The following is a 7,166-nucleotide window of genomic DNA, read 5'->3' as shown; positions in this document are numbered from 1 at the left end:
GGCCTAAGAATTGACATATTCCGAATGTACTTTTTCTATCTTCTCTACATCCAGCAAAATCTACATCAGCATAAGCAATTAATTCAAAGTTTTCAGATTTTGGATACCATAATCTTAAATTAGGAATTCCCTTTAGATATCTAAGAATTCTTTTAACTACTTTAAGATGAGATAGCTTATGATTAGATTAAAATCTAGCACAAAGTCCTATACTAAATATGACGTCTGGTCTAGTTGCAATGAGGTATATTAAACTACCTATCATACCCCTATAAGTTTTTTTTATCAAAGCTTTCTCCACTTTCGTCCATGTCTAACTTAGTAAAGGTACTCATAGGAGCTTTAATAGCTTTTGAACTATCCATATTAAACCATTTTAGCAATTCTAATATATATTTGGTTTGACTAAAAAAAATACTATCACTAAGTTGTTTGATTTGTAAGTCTAAAAAGAAAGTTAGCTCACTCATTAAACTCATCTCAAATTCTTGACTTATACTCTTAGTAAACGATTCGCATAAGGATTCATTTGTAGAACCATAAATAATATCATAAACATAAATTTGAATAACAAGAAAGTTATTTTCAAAATTTTTAATAAACAATGTAGTATCAACCTTGACTTTAAAGAAATTATTTTAGATAAGAAAGGAGCTAAGCCTTTCATACCAAGCTCTCGGGGCTTATTTTAATCCGTAAAGAGCTTTGGTTAACTTAAACACATGATTAGGAAAAAAAATGTTCTTAAATCTGGATAGTTGTTCTAACACACTTCTTCGGAAATAAAGTCATTTAAGAAAGTACTTTTAACATTCATTTGAAATAATATAAAATTATTACTACTAACATAGGCAAGGAGCATCCTTATGGCTTCTAATCTTGCCACATGAGAGAAGGTTTCTTCATAATCGATACCTTCTTCTTGGTTGAAACCCTTGGCCACTAATCTAGCTTTATTTCTAACCACGATATCAAATTCATCTTGCTTGTATTTGTTGAATCTTGGATTTTGATGATGAAGTCAATTGATGGGTTAATTGATTTAATCTATATTATTGAGTTAAGTGTGCAAGATTAACTATGATAGCTTGAAGACATAAAGCAACTTTACCAAAGTCAAGTTCGATAGGTGTTCGAGAGTCCCCCGAAAGTCCGAAGAATCGTCGGAAGTGCTGCTAGAACCAACTAAGAAAGAATCAGGGACTTGCTGAAGTTTTCGGAAGTCTGTCGGAAAGATCGTCTGAGATTCGCGGAGATCACCAAGAAGGTTCGAATACTTGCCAAAGACTCATTGAACTTGCCACAAGACCGGGAGCCTGCTGGGAGTCTGTCGGAAGAAATCCGAGGGTATATCGGAAGTCTATCGGAAGTTCGCCGGAAAGCTCGCCGAAAGGAAACTCGACATTGCCAGTTAAAAATTTGCTTAAGGCTATGCCTTAATTTCATAGTTTGTATATAATTTGGGTTAGGATTAAGGGTTAATCTAATAACCCGGTTAGGGGCCAATTGGGCTCGAGTTTAGACTAGTTTGGGCCAAGTTTGGAGCCTAACTAGTGAGCTGGAACAGTCCAGGCGGTGGCACCATCGGATTGGGTGGTGGCACCGCCCAGAACCCGAGAGGTCCAGTGGTGGCACCGTCAGTATACTATCAGTATCAGACACTGACAGGCGGTGACACTGCCAGCATTGGGAAACCCAAAAGTAATTCAAATTTGGAGCCCAAATTTGAATCTTCTTGGGGCCTATAAATACCCCTCAATTCTTAGTAGATAACACACCTTTTTGAGAAGTTAGAAAGTGAGAAAAAGCTCTAGCAAAGTATTATTTTCAATAGCTTAAGTGTTCACCTCTCTCTTTCTCTTTAAAAAAAATCTGTAAGAGAGTGAACCACTTGTAAGAAGGTTATAAGAGGGGTATTTGGTCCTTCCCCTTCAAAGTGATTTACTAGTGAAAGTTGGGAGCCTCATCGAAGAAGGCTTCGAAAGTGGATGTAGGTCATTTGACTGAACCACTATACATCGTGGTATTCCATGAATGTGTGAGTGTTTAATTTTCTAAATCATTTTTCTACTTAGTTGCAAATCGTTTGGTTTTCATCTCCCTACTCTTGACTACCTTTACTCGAGCTATTTTAGCTAAGTCATCCTTCGTCGAATTGAAATATCTACATATTTACGAAATCGATTTCAAACTTACAAGTTTTAATTCGCTGTACTAATTCACCCCCCTCCCCCCCTCTTAGTGTCGCTCCGATCCTAACAATTTGTATCAGAGCAAGGCTCACTCTCATATTTGGTTTAATATCCAAGAGAGATGGCTTACTTTGGCATGCAAGAGGGTCACTCTATTATACGTCCTCCTATGTTTAATGGGTTGAATTACACATATTGGAAGACTCGTACGAGGATCTTTCTTATTTCCATGGATTTTGAGCTTTGAAATATTATCGAAAATGGATTTCAAAAATCTTCTCTTCCAATGAGCGAATGGGATGAATCAGAGAAGAATGTTTTTGCTTTAAATACAAAGGCTATGAATGTCTTATTTTGTGCACTTGACAAAAATGAATTTAATCGTGTTTCGATTTGTAATTCGGCTTTTAATATTTGGAGAACTCTTGAGGTCACTCATGAAGGCACTAGCCGAGTGAAAGAGTCCAAAATCTACATTCTTGTGCATTCTTACGAACTTTTCCGAATGAAACCAAGTGAGTTCATCGGAGACATGTACACCCGTTTCACGGATGCCATCAATGGACTAAAAGCTCTTAGTAAAGGTTTTTCTAACTTTGAACTAGTAACTAAAATTTTAAGATCCCTTCCAAAGAATTGGGATCCAAAAGTTATGGCCATTCAAGAGACCAAGGATCTTAAAACATTTCCTCTCGAAGAATTTATTGGGTCTCTAATGACCTACGAAATAACGTGTCATGCTCATGAAGAGCTCGAGAACCCCCTTCCAAAGAACAAGAAGGATATGACACTTAGAACACAAGAAGATCACTTGAAAGGAACATCAAGTGACGATGACATTGTACTTTTAACTCAAAATTTTTAAAAATTTATAAGAAAGAATAAATTTAAAAATGACACAAAAAATAAACTTGAACATAAAAATGACCAAGTAATATGCTATGAATGCAAGAAGCTAGGGCACTTCAAAAATGAATGCCCCCAAGACAAGAAGAAGCAACCGAAGAAGAAGAAAGCTTTAAAAGTGACTTGGGACGATTTAAGTAATTCCGAGAATAAAGAAGCTAGCAACAAAGAGGAGACAAACTTCACACTAATGGCTTTAGGATGAGAGGTATGTGATTTAATTAATGAAGATTTATCTATCGATGAACTTTCTATCACTTTTCACAAATTATTTGATGAGTGTAGAACTATTAGTAAGAAGTTCAATCTATTAAAGAAAGAGCATGCCTTACTACAAAATAAGCTTGATAGTCTTCAAACTCCTCCATGCTCTAAGTGTGAACACTTAGAAGTAATAAAATATGAGAATTTACTACTTACGGAGACCTTAAACAAGTTTAAGGTCGGTAGCAAAGGCTTGGATAAGATCCTTGCAAACAAGGGTCACATTACAAATAGAAGTGGAATTGGTTTTGTGAGAGAATCTCACCAAAATCCTACCACCTTCATTAAAGGACTCACATTACATGTTTCACCTCATTTGAAATACAACTTTTGTTGTAAATCTGGACATGTTGTTTACAAATGTCCATTTAAGAAAATTAGTCCACATAAGTTGATATGGGTTCCTAAAGGAACTATAAATAATTCAATGATGAATGACAAAATTAGTAGATTAATTTTTGAGGCACCCAAAATCAAATGAGTACCTAAAAACCATCCTCTTTTGTAGACAAACTCACAAACTATGAGCAAAAGATGGTATCTTAATAATAAATACTCAAGGCACATGACTGGAGATCCATCTCATTTCTCTATGCTCACTAGCAAAGAAGAAGGGTATGTCACATTCGGAGATAACAACAAAAGTAAAATCATTGGCAAGGGAACCATAGGTAAAAATCAAGTTTTTCAATTAATGATGTGTTGCTAGTTGATGGATTAAAATATAATCTCTTAAGCATTAGTCAATTATGCGATAAATGTTACATCGTTAGATTTGAATCTAATGTATGTATTATTGAAAAACCAAACAATAACATATCAATGATTGCCTTAAAACAAAATAATATCTACACCATCAACCTTGATGAACTTAGTAATAAAATGTACTTTTCTGCTTTAAATGATGATGCTTGGCTTTGGCATAGGAGATTAGGTCATTCAAATATGGAACTAATATCTAAGATTTTATCTAGAGAGTTAGTACGAGGGATTCCTAATATGAAGTTTGTTAAGGAGAAAGTGTGTGATGCTTGTCAACTAGGAAAACAAATAAAAACTAGTTTCAAACCAAAAAATCAAATTGGCACCACTAGACCATTGCAATTGACCCATTTGGTTGGACCAATTGACACAATGAGTCTAGGAGAAAGTAAATATGCCTTCGTAATTGTAGAAGACTATAGAAGATACACCTGGACCTATTTCTTGGCTCACAAAAGTGATTATTTCAAATGTTTCTCTAAATTTTTTAAACTTACTCAAAACGAAAAGGCTTCATGATTTCATCAATTCGGAGTGATCACAATGGTGAATTTCAAAACCATGTCTTCTAAAGTTTCTGTGAATCTAATGGATATAACCACAACTTCTCCACTCTGAGAAATTCTCAACAAAATGAGGTAGTTGAAAACAAAAATAGAAATTTACAAGAAATGACAAGAACCATGTTAAATGAACATAGTCTACCTATGTATTTTTGTGCCGAAGCCATTAATACAACTTGCTATATCATGAATATGGTTCTAATAAGACCATCTCTATCAAAAACTCCCTATGAATTATAGAATAACAAAAAATCAAATATTTTTTATTTTAAAGTTTTCGGTTGCAAATGCTTTATTTTGAATGAAAAGGATATCTTACGAAAATTTGATGCTAAATCCGATGAAGGCATCTTTCTTGGTTACTCTTCCATTTCTAAGGATTTTCGTATTTAAAAAAAAAGAACCTTAGTTATAGAAGAGTCTATTCATGTAGTTTTTAATGAAATTTTCGAGTTAAAGAAAATTGATTTTGATGATGATCTTGGTTTTGATAATTTGAATTTAAATGAACCCCCTCCTCAAAATAGCAACTTGGATGCATCTTCTTTTGAAATTTCCTTACCTAAAGAATGGAAATACGTAGATGCTAATCCAAAGGAGCTAATTATAGGAGATACATTAAAAGGGGTTCAAACTTATTCTTCCTTCAAGAATTTTTGTGCTAACGCCGCCCTCCTTTCTCAAATTGAACCTAAATGCATTGATGAAGCCTTGAAAAATGATTCATGGGTTATTGCAATGTAAGAGGAATTGAACCAATTTGAGAGGAATGAGGTATGGAAGCTTGTTCCTAGACCCAGTGACCATTTAACCATTAGTACTAAATGAATTTTTAGAAATAAGTAAGATGAATGCGTTATCATGGTTAGAAATAAGGCTAGACTAGTGGCCAAAGGTTTCAACCAAGAAGAAGGTATCGACTACGAAGAGACATTCGCTCCTATGGCAAGATTAGAAGCCATTAGGATGCTCCTTGCCTATGTTAGTAGTAATGATTTTAAACTATTTCAAATGGATGTCAAAAGTGCTTTCTTGAATGGTTTTATTTCCGAAGAAGTGTATATTGAACAACCTCCCAGATTTGAAAATTCTCTTCTTCCTAATCATGTATTTAAATTGACTAAGGCTCTCTATGGCTTAAAACAAACTCCTAAAGCTTGGTATGAAAGGCTTAGTTCCTTTCTTATTTTAAATAATTTTACAAAAGGCAAGGTCGATACTATATTGTTTATCAAATATTTTAAAAATAATTTTCTTATTGTTTAAATTTATATTGACGATATTATTTTTGATTCTTCGGATGAATCACTATGTGAATCATTTGCCAAGTGTACGAGTCATGAATTTGAAATGAGCCTAATGAGAGAATTAACCTTCTTTTTAGGATTGTAAATTAAATAATTTAGTAGTGGGATATTTCTTAATCAATCTAAATATACATTAGAATTGTTAAAACGATTTAACATGGATGGTTCAAAGGCTATAAACACTCCTATGAGTACTTCCACTAAGTTAGACATGGATGAAAGTAGTGAAAGCTTTGATCAAAAAATATATAGGGGAATGATTGGTAGTTACTTTACCTCACCGCAATCATACCGGATATCATGTTTAGTATAGGACTTTGTGCTAGGTTTCAAGCTAATCCTAAATTGTCTCATCTTAAAAGTGTTAAAAGAATCCTTAGATATCTTAAAGGAACTCCTAATTTAGAATTACGGTATCAAAAATTCTGATAATTTTGATTTAATAGCTTATGCAGATGCCGATTTTGGCGGATGTAAGATAGATAGAAAAAGCACATCCGGAACATGTCAATTTTTAGGACATGCACTTGTTTCTTGGACTTACAAGAAATAAAATTCGGTTGCACTATCTACGGCGGAAGCCGAATACATAGTTGCAAGTGCATGCTGTGCACAAGTTGTTTGGATGAAAAATACATTGGAAGACTATGAAATTTACTTAAAGAACATTCCCATAAAATGTGATAATACAAGTGCTATTTGTCTAACTAAAAATCCAATTCAACACTCTAGAACTAAGCATATTGACATTAGGCATCACTTTGTATGAGATCATATCAATAATAATAATGTCATTCTAGAATTTATTAATACAAAGCATCAATTAGTTGATATTTTCATAAAAGCCTTAAATGAAGATCAATTTGACTTTATTAAAAGGGAATTAGACATGTTGAATTGTCCTTGTGAATGAGCTTGATTGTATATTTTTTCAAAAAAATTTCATCCTCTTTTCGATTTTCATGGATTTGACTTCTTTCTTTTCGATTTTGAATAACATCTTAAAGAGTGATCTAAGACACTATCCTATCTTAAATCAAACACATTAAAACTTCTATAAAAAAAAATATTTTTTAATGTGCTAGTGGTGGCACCGCTAGAACCGACGGTAGCACCGCTTGGGTGCTTAGTCCCCAAGCGATGGCACTTCTCGGTTAGCGAGCACCATCCCT

Source organism: Musa acuminata, chromosome BXJ2-8 (assembly GCF_036884655.1).
Source record: "Musa acuminata AAA Group cultivar baxijiao chromosome BXJ2-8, Cavendish_Baxijiao_AAA, whole genome shotgun sequence".
Lineage (NCBI taxonomy): Eukaryota > Viridiplantae > Streptophyta > Magnoliopsida > Zingiberales > Musaceae > Musa > Musa acuminata.
This window is presented reverse-complemented; position numbering follows the sequence as displayed.